Source organism: Lampris incognitus, chromosome 3 (genome assembly GCF_029633865.1).
Source record: "Lampris incognitus isolate fLamInc1 chromosome 3, fLamInc1.hap2, whole genome shotgun sequence".
In the NCBI taxonomy this organism is placed as follows: domain Eukaryota; kingdom Metazoa; phylum Chordata; class Actinopteri; order Lampriformes; family Lampridae; genus Lampris; species Lampris incognitus.
Window position 1 is genome coordinate 116,476,464 of NC_079213.1, and position 17,482 is coordinate 116,493,945.

Here is a 17,482-nt window from a genome sequence, read left to right on the forward strand (position 1 = left end):
ATACGGATAACAACACTGCTAATACTGGTAAACATACTGCTAATATTGGTAACAACAGTCAACATTTTTCTCTTCTTACAACATCACTGAAAACACAATGAACTAAAGTATATACCTCCACATCATCACAGTAAGATATTATATTATGTTATATATTAATTTATATTGTATATTGTGGCGGACACTAGGGGCTCTGCCTCTCGCCCAGCAGGGCTGTGAGCTGGGGGCGTGGTTTACATTCCCCTGATGGCCTACTTTGTGCACTTTGCTCCCAGCTGTGTTAATAGGTGACCTTTAGCTGCTTGCTAAAGGATTCCAGGCTGCTCGTAAGGTACATATTCACCGAGTTGTCTGTTGACAACAGCAGGATGAGTGGTTTGGATAATGGATGGAAGGATGGATGTTATATTATTCCATCCATCCATCCATCCATTCTCTGAGCCGCTTATCCTGATCTTGGGGTCCATCACGGGGCCCACACACACACACACACACACATACACATTCATACCTAGGGACAAGTTAGTACGGCCGATTCACCTGACCTACATGTCTTTGGACTGTGGGAGGAAACTGAAGCACCCGGATACAGATATGTAATATAGATTATATTCTGTGTAAACAGATATATAATATAGGTTATATTCTCTGTAAAAAGATATATAAACAGATATATAATATAGGTTATATTCTCTGTAAACAGATATATAAACAGATATATAATATAGGTTATATCCTCTGTAAACAGATATATAATATAGATTATATTCTATGGAAACAGATCTATAATATAGATTATATTCTATGGAAACAGATATATAATATAGGTTATATTCTCTGTAAACAGATATATAAACAGATATATAATATAGGTTATATTCTCTGTAAACAGATATATAATATAGATTATATTCTATGGAAACAGATCTATAATATAGGTTATATTCTCTGTAAACAGATATACAATATAGATTATATTCTATGGAAACAGATCTATAATATAGATTATATTCTATGGAAACAGATCTATAAACAGATATATAATATAGGTTATATTCTCTGTAAACAGATATATAATATAGATTATATTCTATGGAAACAGATATATAATATAGATTATATTCTATGTAAACAGATATATAATATAGGTTATATTCTCTGTAAACAGATATATAAACAGATATATAATATAGGTTATATTCTCTGTAAACAGATATATAATATAGATTATATTCTATGGAAACAGATCTATAATATAGATTATATTCTATGGAAACAGATATATAATATAGGTTATATTCTCTGTAAACAGATATATAAACAGATATATAATATAGGTTATATTCTCTGTAAACAGATATATAAACAGATATATAATATAGATTATATTCTATGTAAACAGATATATAAACAGATATTTAATATAGGTTATATTCTCTGTAAACAGATATATAATATAGATTATATTCTCTGTAAACAGATATATAAACAGATATATAATATAGATTATATTCTATGTAAACAGTTATATAATATAGGTTATATTCCCTAACCAGATATATAATATAGAATATATTCTATGGAAACAGATATATGAACAGATACTATATAATATAGACTATATTCTATGTAAACAGATATATAATATAGATTATATTCTATGTAAACAGATATATAAACAGCTATATAATATAGGTTATATTCTCTGTAAACAGATATATAATATAGATTATAATATAGGTTATATTCTCTGTAAACAGATATATAATATAGATTATAATATAGATTATATTTTCCGTAAACAGATATATAATATAGATTATAATATAGGTTATATTCTATGTAAACAGGGTTTTCCAGCGAATAATATTTCATTTTACAAGAAAACTCCTTATGATATTAGAATTATTACAGAAAACATCCAGAATTGCCCTGGACACACACTAAATTGCCCCTCTGGGATAAATAAAGTTGTCTGAATCTGAATCTGAATAAGTTAAAAATAATTGGATGTCTACCTCAGGATGTGACAAGTCGACGGTCTTTTGTCGCTCTCACCAAGAAAAGCAAGATGATGGAAAAATTAGAATGCACAGACGGGGAGTGGTTTTAAACGGTTTCCTGTAGCTTAACCAGTTAAACCAGAAGTTAAACCAGACATCACGTATCATCTCAGGTTCCATTATGACTCAGCCGGAAGACTTTAGGCTTGCACCATGAACTGTGCATCACTTGCTACTGCCATCTGTTCCATTTGAAGGTCCAATCCACAGAAGATATTGCCCTGATGGTATTACAGTAAAACATGCCCAGGGGCAGCACGGTGGCCCAGTAGTCAGCACCGTTGCCTCACAGCAAGAAGGTCCTGGGTTTGAACCCCAGGCCGTCCCAGCTCCTTCCTATGTGGAGTTTGCATGTTCTCCCGTGTCTGCGCAGGTTTCCTCCGAGTGCTCCGGTTTCCACCGACCATCAAAAAGACATGCATGTTAGGGTTAATACTCCTATCTGTGCCCCTGAGCAAGGCAGCGGAAAGAAGAAGATGCCCACTGCTGCTATACAACAGGATCGTTATATGCTGAGGACACATTCATTGTAACCTGTTCAGTGACAAATAATAGCGTGTCTTCTACCAGAAACAATGAGAAGGAACCTCCTTCCAAGACGAGGACGACCGGTTTACGTGGTGGATGTCTGACTGGTTACATGGTGGATGTATGACTGGTTACATGGTGGGTGTATGACTGGTTACATGGTGGATGTATGACTGGTTACATGGTGGATGTCTGACTGGTTACATGGTGGATGTCTGACTGGTTACATGGTGGATGTCTGACTGGTTACATGGTGGATGTATGACTGGTTACATGGTGGGTGTATGACTGGTTACATGGTGGGTATATGACTGGTTACATGGTGGGTGTATGACTGGTTACATGGTGGATGTATGACTGGTTACATGGTGGGTGTATGACTAGTTACATGGTGGATGTCTGACTGGTTACATGGTGGGTGTCTGACTGGTTACATGGTGGATGTCTGACAGGTTACATGGTGGATGTCTGACTGGTTACATGGTGGATGTATGACTGGTTACATGGTGGATGTCTGACTGGTTACATGGTGGATGTCTGACTGGTTACATGGCGGATGTATGACTGGTTACATGGTGGATGTATGACTGGTTACATGGTGGATGTATGACTGGTTACATGGTGGATGTATGACTGGTTACATGGTGGATGTCTGACTGGTTACATGGCGGATGTATGACTGGTTACATGGTGGGTGTATGACTAGTTACATGGTGGATGTCTGACTGGTTACATGGTGGATGTATGACTGGTTACATGGTGGGTGTATGACTGGTTACATGCTGGATGTCTGACTGGTTACATGGTGGGTGTATGACTGGTTACATGGTGGATGTATGACTGGTTACATGGTGGGTATATGACTGGTTACATGGTGGATGTATGACTGGTTACATGGTGGATGTATGACTGGTTACATGGTGGGTGTATGACTGGTTACATGGTGGATGTATGACTGGTTACATGGTGGGTGTATGACTGGTTACATGGTGGGTATGTGACTGGTTACATGCTGGATGTCTGACTGGTTACATGGTGGATGTATGACTGGTTACATGGTGGATGTCTGACTGGTTACATGGTGGGTGTATGACTGGTTACATGGCGGATGTATGACTGGTTACATGGCGGGTGTATGACTAGTTACATGGTGGGTGTATGACTGGTTACATGGTGGATGTATGACTGGTTACATGGTGAGTGTATGACTAGTTACATGGTGGATGTCTGACTGGTTACATGGTGGGTGTCTGACTGGTTACATGGTGGATGTCTGACAGGTTACATGGTGGATGTCTGACTGGTTACATGGTGGATGTATGACTGGTTACATGGTGGATGTCTGACTGGTTACATGGTGGATGTCTGACTGGTTACATGGCGGATGTATGACTGGTTACATGGTGGATGTATGACTGGTTACATGGTGGATGTATGACTAGTTACATGGTGGATGTATGACTGGTTACATGGTGGATGTCTGACTGGTTACATGGCGGATGTATGACTGGTTACATGGTGGGTGTATGACTAGTTACATGGTGGATGTCTGACTGGTTACATGGTGGATGTATGACTGGTTACATGGTGGGTGTATGACTGGTTACATGCTGGATGTCTGACTGGTTACATGGTGGGTGTATGACTGGTTACATGGTGGGTATATGACTGGTTACATGGTGGATGTATGACTGGTTACATGGTGGATGTATGACTGGTTACATGGTGGATGTATGACTGGTTACATGGTGGGTGTATGACTGGTTACATGGTGGATGTATGACTGGTTACATGGTGGGTGTATGACTGGTTACATGGTGGGTATGTGACTGGTTACATGCTGGATGTCTGACTGGTTACATGGTGGATGTATGACTGGTTACATGGTGGATGTCTGACTGGTTACATGGTGGGTGTATGACTGGTTACATGGCGGATGTATGACTGGTTACATGGCGGATGTATGACTGGTTACATGGTGGATGTCTGACTGGTTACATGGTGGGTGTCTGACTGGTTACATGGTGGATGTCTGACAGGTTACATGGTGGATGTCTGACTGGTTACATGGTGGATGTATGACTGGTTACATGGTGGATGTCTGACTGGTTACATGGTGGATGTCTGACTGGTTACATGGCGGATGTATGACTGGTTACATGGTGGATGTATGACTGGTTACATGGTGGATGTATGACTAGTTACATGGTGGATGTATGACTGGTTACATGGTGGATGTCTGACTGGTTACATGGCGGATGTATGACTGGTTACATGGTGGGTGTATGACTAGTTACATGGTGGATGTCTGACTGGTTACATGGTGGATGTATGACTGGTTACATGGTGGGTGTATGACTGGTTACATGCTGGATGTCTGACTGGTTACATGGTGGGTGTATGACTGGTTACATGGTGGGTATATGACTGGTTACATGGTGGATGTATGACTGGTTACATGGTGGATGTATGACTGGTTACATGGTGGATGTATGACTGGTTACATGGTGGGTGTATGACTGGTTACATGGTGGATGTATGACTGGTTACATGGTGGGTGTATGACTGGTTACATGGTGGGTATGTGACTGGTTACATGCTGGATGTCTGACTGGTTACATGGTGGATGTATGACTGGTTACATGGTGGATGTCTGACTGGTTACATGGTGGGTGTATGACTGGTTACATGGCGGATGTATGACTGGTTACATGGCGGATGTATGACTGGTTACATGGTGGGTGTATGACTAGTTACATGGTGGATGTCTGACTGGTTACATGGTGGATGTATGACTGGTTACATGGTGGGTGTATGACTGGTTACATGCTGGATGTCTGACTGGTTACATGGTGGGTGTATGACTGGTTACATGGTGGATGTATGACTGGTTACATGGTGGGTATATGACTGGTTACATGGTGGATGTATGACTGGTTACATGGCGGATGTATGACTGGTTACATGGTGGGTATATGACTGGTTACATGGTGGGTGTATGACTGGTTACATGGTGGGTATATGACTGGTTACATGGTGGGTGTATGACTGGTTACATGGTGGGTGTATGACTGGTTACATGGCGGATGTATGACTGGTTACATGGTGGGTGTATGACTAGTTACATGGTGGATGTCTGACTGGTTACATGGTGGATGTATGACTGGTTACATGGTGGGTGTATGACTGGTTACATGCTGGATGTCTGACTGGTTACATGGTGGGTGTATGACTGGTTACATGGCGGATGTATGACTGGTTACATGGTGGGTGTATGACTAGTTACATGGTGGATGTCTGACTGGTTACATGGTGGATGTATGACTGGTTACATGGTGGATGTATGACTGGTTACATGCTGGATGTCTGACTGGTTACATGGTGGGTGTATGACTGGTTACATGGTGGATGTATGACTGGTTACATGGTGGGTATATGACTGGTTACATGGTGGATGTATGACTGGTTACATGGTGGATGTATGACTGGTTACATGGTGGGTGTATGACTGGTTACATGGTGGATGTATGACTGGTTACATGGTGGGTGTATGACTGGTTACATGGTGGATGTATGACTGGTTACATGGTGGATGTATGACTGGTTACATGGTGGATGTATGACTGGTTACATGGTGGATGTCTGACTGGTTACATGGTGGATGTATGACTGGTTACATGGTGGGTGTATGACTGGTTACATGGTGGATGTATGACTGGTTACATGGTGGGTATATGACTGGTTACATGGTGGGTGTATGACTGGTTACATGGTGGATGTATTACTGGTTACATGGTGGGTGTATGACTGGTTTACATGGTGGATGTATGACTGGTTACATGGTGGATGTCTGACTGGTTACATGGTGGGTATATGACTGGTTTACATGGTGGGCGTATGACTGGTTACATGGTGGGTGTATGACTGGTTACATGGTGGGTGTATGACTGGTTTACATGGTGGATGTATGACTGGTTACATGGTGGGTGTATGACTGGTTACATGGTGGGTGTATGACTGGTTTACTGGTGGGTGTATGACTGGTTACATGGTGGATGTCTGACTGGTTACATGGTGGATGTCTGACTGGTTACATGGTGGATGTCTGACTGGTTACATGGTGGGTGTATGACTGGTTACATGTTGGGTGTCTGACTGGTTACATGTTGGATGTCTGACTGGTTACATGGTGGATGTATGACTGGTTACATGGTGGGTATGTGACTGGTTACATGGTGGGTGTATGACTGGTTACATGGTGGGTATATGACTGGTTACATGGTGGATGAATGACTGGTTACATGGTGGGTGTATGACTGGTTACATGGTGGGTGTATGACTGGCTTACATGGTGGATGTCTGACTGGTTACATGGTGGGTATATGACTGGTTACATGGTGGGTGTATGACTGGTTACATGGTGGGTATATGACTGGTTACATGGTGGATGTATGACTGGTTACATGGTGGGTATATGACTGGTTACATGGTGGGTATATGACTGGTTACATGGTGGGTATATGACTGGTTACATGGTGGGTATATGACTGGTTTACATGGCGGATGTCTGACTGGTTACATGGTGGGTGTATGACTGGTTACATGGTGGGTGTATGACTGGTTACATGGTGGATGTATGACTGGTTACATGGTGGGTATATGACTGGTTACATGGTGGGTATATGACTGGTTACATGGTGGGTATATGACTGGTTACATGGTGGGTATATGACTGGTTACATGGTGGGTATGTGACTGGTTACATGGCGGATGTCTGACTGGTTACATGGTGGGTGTATGCCTGGTTACATGGTGGGTGTATGACTGGTTACATGGCGGATGTCTGACTGGTTACATGGTGGGTATATGACTGGTTACATGGCGGATGTCTGACTGGTTACATGGTGGGTATATGACTGGTTACATGGTGGGTATATGACTGGTTACATGGCGGATGTCTGACTGGTTACATGGTGGGTGTATGCCTGGTTACATGGTGGGTATATGACTGGTTACATGGCGGATGTCTGACTGGTTACATGGTGGGTATATGACTGGTTTACATGGCGGATGTCTGACTGGTTACATGGTGGATGTATGACTGGTTACATGGTGGGTATATGACTGGTTTACATGGTGGGTGTATGACTGGTTACATGGTGGATGTATGACTGGTTACATGGTGGGTATATGACTGGTTACATGGTGGATGTATGACTGGCTTACATGGTGGATGTATGACTGGCTTACATGGTGGATGTCTGACTGGTTACATGGTGGATGTATGACTGGTTACATGGTGGATGTCTGACTGGTTACATGGTGGATGTATGACTGGTTACATGGTGGATGTATGACTGGTTACATGGTGGATGTATGACTGGTTACATGGTGGATGTATGACTGGTTACATGGTGGATGTATGACTGGTTACATGGTGGGTGTATGACTGGTTTACATGGTGGATTTATGACTGGTTTACTGGTGGGTGTATGACTGGTTACATGGTGGATGTCTGACTGGTTTACTGGTGGGTATATGACTGGTTTACTGGTGGGTGTATGACTGGTTACATGGTGGATGTCTGACTGGTTTACTGGTGGATGTATGACTGGTTACATGGTGGATGTCTGACTGGTTTACTGGTGGGTGTATGACTGGTTACATGGTGGATGTCTGACTGGTTTACTGGTGGGTGTATGACTGGTTACATGGTGGATGTATGATGGGCAGTAGATGTATATTACTGGGTAGTAGATATATATTACTGGGTAGTAGATGTGTATTACTGGGCAGTAGATGTATATTACTGGGTAGTAGATGTATATTGCTGGGTAGTAGATGTATATTACTGGGTAGTAGATGTATATTACTGGGTAATAGATGTGTATTACTGGGTAGTAGATATATATTACTGGGCAGTAGATGTATATTACTGGGTAGTAGATGTATATTACTGGGTAGTAGATGTGTATTACTGGGCAGTAGATGTGTATTACTGGGTAGTATATGTGTATTACTGGGCAGTAGATGTGTATTACTGGGTAGTAGATGTATATTGCTGGGTAGTAGATGTATATTACTGGGTAGTAGATGTATATTGCTGGGTAATAGATGTATAGTACTGGGTAGTAGATGTATATTGCTGGGTAGTAGATGTATATTACTGTGTAGTAGATGTATATTGCTGGGTAGTAGATGTATATTGCTGGGCGGTAGATGTATATTACTGGGCGGTAGATGTATAGTACTGGGTAGTAGATGTATAGTACTGGGTGATAGATGTATAGTACTGGGTGATAGATGTATAGTACTGGGTGGTAGATGTATAGTACTGGGTGGTAGATGTATAGTACTGGGTGTTAGATGTATAGTACTGGGTGGTAGATGTATAGTACTGGGTGGTAGATGTATAGTACCGGGTAGTAGATGTATAGTACCGGGTGGTAGATGTATAGTACCGGGTGGTAGATGTATAGTACCGGGTGGTAGATGTATAGTACCGGGTGGTAGATGTATATTGCTGGGTAGTAGATGTATAGTACTGGTAGTAGATGTATAGTACTGGGTGGTAGATGTATAGTACCGGGTGGTAGATGTATATTGCTGGGTGGTAGATGTATATTGCTGGGTAGTAGATGTATAGTACTGGTAGTAGATGTATAGTACTGGGTGGTAGATGTATAGTACTGGGTGGTAGATGTATAGTACTGGGTAGTAGATGTATAGTACTGGGTAGTAGATGTATAGTACTGGTAGTAGATGTATAGTACTGGGTGGTAGATGTATTGTACTGGGTGGTAGATGTATAGTACTGGGTGGTAGATGTATAGTACTGGGTAGTAGATGTATAGTACTGGTAGTAGATGTATAGTACTGGGTGGTAGATGTATTGTACTGGGTGGTAGATGTATAGTACTGGGTAGTAGATGTATAGTACTGGGTAGTAGATGTATAGTACTGGGTAGTAGATGTATAGTACTGGGTAGTAGATGTATTGTACTGGGTGGTAGATGTATAGTACTGGGTAGTAGATGTATAGTACTGGGTAGTAGATGTATAGTACCGGGTAGTAGATGTATAGTACTGGGTAGTAGATGTATAATACTGGGTAGTAGATGTATAGTACTGGGTGGTAGATGTATAGTACTGGGTAGTAGATGTATAGTACTGGGTAGTAGAGCGTTTCTTGCTGTGAACATTATTTGTGCTGTGTGTTAAATTCCACTAAATCCCTGAACTTCAAGACGCTTGACTTTAAAAACAGCTTGTTGGTGTGTTCACCAAATCCCACATTATTAACTGACCTCATGGCTCTTGCTGTAGTGTACATAATGGTTGTGGGTTGGTGTTGTAGTTATATAATGGTTGTAGGTTGGTGTTGTAGTTATATAATGGTTGTAGGTTGGTGTTGTAGTGTACATAATGGTTGTAGGTTGGTGTTGTAGTTATATAATGGTTGTAGGTTGGTGTTGTAGTTATATAATGGTTGTAGGTTGGTGGTGTAGTGTACATAATGGTTGTAGGTTGGTGTTGTAGTTATATAATGGTTGTAGGTTGGTGTTGTAGTTATATAATGGTTGTAGGTTGGTGTTGTAGTGTACATAATGGTTGTAGGTTAGTGTTGTAGTGTACATAATGGTTGTGGGTTGGTGTTGTAGTGTACATAATGGTTGTAGGTTGGTGTTGTAGTGTACATAATGGTTGTAGGGTGGTGTTGTAGTTATATAATGGTTGTAGGTTGGTGTTGTAGTGTACATAATGGTTGTAGGTTAGTGTTGTAGTGTACATAATGGTTGTAGGGTGGTGTTGTAGTGTACATAATGGTTGTAGGGTGGTGTTGTAGTGTACATAATGGTTGTAGGTTGGTGTTGTAGTTATATAATGGTTGTAGGGTGGTGTTGTAGTGTACATAATGGTTGTAGGGTGGTGTTGTAGTTATATAATGGTTGTAGGTTGGTGTTGTAGTGTACATAATGGTTGTAGGGTGGTGTTGTAGTGTACATAATGGTTGTAGGTTGGTGTTGTAGTTATATAATGGTTGTAGGGTGGTGTAGTGTACATAATGGTTGTAGGGTGGTGTTGTAGTTATATAATGGTTGTAGGTTGGTGTTGTAGTGTACATAATGGTTGTAGGTTAGTGTTGTAGTGTACATAATGGTTGTAGGGTGGTGTTGTAGTGTACATAATGGTTGTAGGGTGGTGTTGTAGTGTACATAATGGTTGTAGGGTGGTGTTGTAGTTATATAATGGTTGTAGGTTGGTGTTGTAGTTATATAATGGTTGTAGGTTGGTGTTGTAGTGTACATAATGGTTGTAGGTTAGTGTTGTAGTGTACATAATGGTTGTAGGTTGGTGTTGTAGTTATATAATGGTTGTAGGTTGGTGTTGTAGTGTACATAATGGTTGTGGGTTGGTGTTGTAGTGTACATAATGGTTGTAGGTTGTTGTAGTGTACATAATGGTTGTAGGGTGGTGTTGTAGTGTACATAATGGTTGTAGGTTGGTGTTGTAGTGTACATAATGGTTGTAGGGTGGTGTTGTAGTGTACATAATGGTTGTAGGTTACTGTTGTAGTGTACATAATGGTTGTAGGTTACTGTTGTAGTGTACATAATGGTTGTAGGGTGGTGTTGTAGTGTACATAATGTTTGTAGGGTGGTGTTGTAGTATACATAATGGGTGCAGGGTGGTGTTGTAGGTGTTACTCATACCTCCACACAGATGATCAGATATGGTAAAATAAATGAACAACACAGAGTGTCGAGTCATTTATGGTCCAGAATGTGTCTTGCTTTTCCCATGATGCAGTGCTCCTTGCAGCTTTGCTCACACATGTTATGTGAGGCTTCCAGCAGATTGGGTGGTCTAGTATCACACCTAGACATTTATTTCCATGTGCTCTTTCTAGCGGCACATGGTCTATCACTACTTTTACTTTGATATTTATTTTATAATTTCCAAACAACATAAACTTTGTTTGGTCCAGATTTAAGGACAATTTGTTTTTGTCAAACTACTACTACTACTACTTTCGGCTGCTCCCGTTAGGGGGCGCCACAGCGGATCATCTGTTTCCATGTCTTCCTCTCCTCTGCATCTTCCTCTGTCACACCAGCCACCTGCATGTCCTCCCTCACCACATCCATAAACCTCCTCTCTGGCCTTCCTCTTCTCCTCTTCCCTGGCAGCTCCATATTCAGCATCCTTCTCCCAGTATACCCAGCATCTCTCCTCCACACATGTCCACACCATCTCAATCTTGTCTCTCTTGCTTTGTCTCCAAACCGTCCAACCCGAGCTGTCCCTCTAATATACTCGTTCCTAATCCTGTCCTTCTTCATCACTCCCAGTGAAAATCTTATCTTCTTGTTTTTGTCAAACCACCGTTGTAATTTGTCCATGTGTATTGTGGTCACCTCCAAAAGCTGCTGTACTTTCTGACCAGAACAAAATACATTCATGTCATCAGCGAACAGAACACATTTCAATGTGTTTGACATCTTTTATATATCGTTTAAGTACAGAATGAACAGGTTTGGACCTAAAACGGAGCCCTGGGGTACACCACAAGTAATATCCATGCATGATGATTTATGTTCACCTGTCTTTACAAACTGATGCCTGTTATTTAGATATGTAGCTTCTTAGCCAATTCTGCACCCCCCCTTGATACCACACCTTTCCAATGTATCTATTAATCTGTTGTGGTCAATAGTGTCAAAACCTTTTTTAGATCTATAAATATTCCCACAGCAAAGTATTTTTGGTCTATGCAATTAGTTTTTCTTCAGTTAATTCAATGAGCACCAGAAATGTGGATCCGTTTGGTCAAAACCCGTACCATCTGGTGGTCAGCAGATTGTGTTTCTCAATGACTTTGTCAATGAGGCGGATTAATTTAAGAGGTGGTGGGGATCCTTAATGATGCTGGAGGTTCTGCAAACACAGCGCTGATGGTAAATGATCCTGCTAGCTGTCTTCACTATCCTGTTCAGCCGGTGTCGTTCAGTCACTTTGCAGTTACTGAACCAGGAAGTGAGACCGTAGGGCAGAATACTTTCAACTGTGCCCCTGTAGAAGGTGGTGAGGGCTGGAATGGGGAGGCTTGCCCTTTTAAGTCTCCAGAGAGGATGGAGCTGCTGTTGAACCGAGGTGTTAATGGTTGAGGTCAGGTCGTCCGCCAGGTGCACTCCCAGGAACTTGATGTTACTGACCCTCTCCACAGTGGCGCCATTGATGGTCACCATCTTTTTTGTTTTACTTATATTTAGGGAGATGTTGGGTGATTCGCACCATGCCACTTGACAGGACATCTGCTGCCTGAGTCACAGGTTGGTTTCAGGAAGAACAGGAGTACTGTGGATATGATTTTCACAGGAAGACAGCTACAAGAAAAGTGCTGCAAACAACATCAGGACCTTTTTGTGGCTTTTGTCGACCCCTCCAAAGCTTTTGCCACTGTGAATCGCGAGCTACTTTGGAAAATCCTGACACAGTTTGGCTGGCTGAGCAAATTTGTGAACATTCTATCACAGTTCCATGATAGGAGAGTGGCACGGTGGCCATAGGAGGACAGGAGTTGGCGTCCTTTAATGTATGGACTGGAGTGAGGCAGGAGTGTGTGCTGGTGCCAGCACCCTTCAACATTTTCCTCATATGTGTCACAAAGCTTTTTCATAAAGATCTGGAAGACAGTAGTGGGACCCCCAATAGACTTTAGGCTAGGTGGAAACCTCTTCAACATCCGAGGGTTCCAGGCAACCACCAAGTTGTCAGCAGAGCAGGTCTTTGAGCTGTAGTATGCTGATGACTGCGCTCTTATAGCTCACACACCAGAAGACTTGCAAACCATCCTTGCTGCAGTTGTGAATGCCTATAGCAGGCTGGATCTATCAGTCAACACCACCAACTCAAAGATGTTGTGCAAATGGAGGTCCAGCCCCCCACCCAATATGCCTGTCTTCACTATAGAACACCTACCACTCTCAGTTGTTCCATCTTTCAAATACCTTGGCAGCATCATTTCTGAGGGCTGCAACATTGATCACAAAACTCACCATAGGTGGCGTCTGGGTGGTGTGGTGGTCTATTCCGTTGCCTTCCAACATGGGGATCAGCGGTTCGAATCCCCGAGTTACGTTCGGCTTGGTCAGATGTCCCTACAAACACAATTGGCCATGTCTGCGGGTGGGAAGCCAGATGTGGATGTGTCCTGGTAGCTGCACTAACTCTGGTCGGTCGGGACACCTGTTTGGGTGGGAGGGGGAACTGGGGGCAATAGTGTGATCCTCCCATGCACTACGTCCCCCTGGCAAAACTCCTCACTGTCAGGTGAAAAGAAGCGGCTGGTGACTCCGTTTGTATCGGAGGAGGCTGCAGACTAGCACATGGTAGTCTGCAGCCTTCCCCGGCTCGGCAGAGTGGGTGGAGCAGAGATCAGGATGGCTGGGAAGAGTGGAGTAGTTGGCCGGATGTAATTGGGGAGAAAAGGGGGAAATTAAAAACTCTTAATAGAATCAAACAAGCACCTGTAGCCTTCGGCAAACTCTAGCGTATGTAACACACATGTATAAACTACATGTAACCTACATGTAACACATAACTACATGTAACACATGTATAAACTACATGTAACCTACATGTAACACATAACTACATGTAACACATGTATAAACTACATGTAACCTACATGTAACACATAACTACATGTAACACACATGTATAAACTACATGTAACCTGCATGTAACACATAACTACATGTAACACATGTATAAACTACATGTAACATACATGTAACACATAACTACATGGAACACACATGTATAAACTACATGTAACCTACATGTAACACATAACTACATGTAACACATGTATAAACTACATGTAACCTACATGTAACACATAACTACATGTAACACACATGTATAAACTACATGTAACCTACATGTAACACATAACTACATGTAACACATGTATAAACTACATGTAACCTACATGTAACACATAACTACATGTAACACACATGTATAAACTACATGTAACCTGCATGTAACACATAACTACATGTAACACATGTATAAACTACATGTAACATACATGTAACACATAACTACATGGAACACACATGTATAAACTACATGTAACCTACATGTAACACATAACTACATGTAACACATGTATAAACTACATGTAACCTACATGTAACACATAACTACATGTAACACACATGTATAAACTACATGTAACCTACATGTAACACATAACTACATGTAACACATGTATAAACTACATGTAACCTACATGTAACACATAACTACATGTAACACACATGCATAAACTACACGTAACCTACATGTAACACATAACTACATGTAACACGCATGTATAAACTACATGTAACATACATGTAACACATAACTACATGGAACACACATGTATAAACTACATGTAACCTACATGTAACACATAACTACATGTACCACATGTATAAACTACATGTAACCTACATGTAACACACATGTATAAACTACATGTAACCTGCATGTAACACATAACTACATGTAACACACATGCATAAACTACACATAACCTGCATGTAACACATAACTACATGTAACACACATGTATAAACTACATATAACATACATGTAACACATAACTACATGTAACACACATGTATAAAGTAGTATGTGTAACACACATGTATAAAGTAGTATGTGTAACACGCATGTATAAACTACAAGTAACCTACATGTAACACATAACCACATGTAACACACATGTATAAACTACATGTAACCTACATGTAACACATAACTACATGTAACACACATGCATAAACTACACGTAACCTACATGTAACACATAACTACATGTAACACACATGCATAAACTACACGTAACCTACATGTAACACATAACTACATGTAACACACATGTAAAAACTACATGTAACATACATGTAACACATAACTACATGTAACACATAACTACATGTAACACACATGTATAAACTACAAGTAACCTACATGTAACACATAACTACATGTAACACACATGTATAAACTACAAGTAACTTCATGTAACACATAACCACATGTAACACACATGTATAAACTACATGTAACCTACATGTAACACATAACCACATGTAACACACATGCATAAACTACACATAACCTGCATGTAACACATAACTACATGTAACACACATGTATAAACTACATATAACATACATGTAACACATAACTACATGTAACACACATGTATAAAGTAGTATGTGTAACACACATGTATAAAGTAGTATGTGTAACACGCATGTATAAACTACAGGTAACCTACATGTAACACATAACCACATGTAACACACATGTATAAACTACATGTAACCTACATGTAACACATAACTACATGTAACACACATGCATAAACTACACGTAACCTACATGTAACACATAACTACATGTAACACGCATGTATAAACTACATGTAACATACATGTAACACATAACTACATGGAACACATGTATAAACTACATGTAACCTGCATGTAACACATAACTACATGTAACACACATGCATAAACTACACATAACCTGCATGTAACACATAACTACATGTAACACACATGTATAAACTACATATAACATACATGTAACACATAACTACATGTAACACGCATGTATAAACTACAAGTAACCTACATGTAACACATAACCACATGTAACACACATGTATAAACTACATGTAACCTACATGTAACACATAACTACATGTAACACACATGTATAAACTACATGTAACCTACATGTAACACACGTGTATAAACTACATGTAACCTACATGTAACACATAACTACATGTAACACACGTGTATGAACTACATGTAACATACATGTAACACATAACTACATGGAACACACATGTATAAACTAATATGCGTAACACACACGTAAAATAGTATGTGTAACACATGTATAAAGTAGTATGTGTAACACACATGTATAAAGTAGTATGTGTAACACGCATGTATAAACTACAAGTAACCTACATGTAACACATATCCACATGTAACACACATGTATAAACTACATGTAACCTACATGTAACACATAACTACATGTAACACACATGCATAAACTACACGTAACCTACATGTAACACATAACTACATGTAACACGCATGTATAAACTACATGTAACATACATGTAACACATAACTACATGGAACACATGTATAAACTACATGTAACCTGCATGTAACACATAACTACATGTAACACACATGCATAAACTACACATAACCTGCATGTAACACATAACTACATGTAACACACATGTATAAACTACATATAACATACATGTAACACATAACTACATGTAACACGCATGTATAAACTACAAGTAACCTACATGTAACACATAACCACATGTAACACACATGTATAAACTACATGTAACCTACATGTAACACATAACTACATGTAACACACATGTATAAACTACGTGTAACCTACATGTAACACATAACCACATGCAACACACATGTATAAACTACATGCAACCTACATGTAACACATAACTACATGTAACACACATGTATAAACTACATGTAACATACATGTAACACATAACTACATGGGACACATGTATAAAGTAGTGTGTGTAACACACATATAAAGTAGTATGTGTAACACACATGTATAAAGTAGTGTGTAACACACATGTATAAAGTAGTATGTGTTACACTCATGAATAAACTAGTATGTGTAACACACATGTATAAAGTAGTGTGTGTACCAGACATGTATAAAGTAGTATGTGTAACACACATGTATAAACTAGTATGTGCAACACACATTTATAAAGTAGTATGTGTAACACACAT

General features: G+C 40.1%; 1 protein-coding gene across 1 annotated transcript in view; it reads right to left on the reverse strand.

The window, feature by feature from the left end:
- The window catches only part of LOC130110698 (uncharacterized), a 39,971-nt gene extending 26,266 nt beyond the window's left edge, over nucleotides 1-13,705 (reverse strand). Inside the window, exon 1 of the mRNA XM_056277876.1 lies at nucleotides 13,652-13,705. The gene's annotated coding sequence lies outside the window, so the exon portion shown is untranslated. The remainder of the gene's footprint in view (nucleotides 1-13,651) is intronic.
- Nucleotides 13,706-17,482: the final 3,777 nt, after the last annotated feature.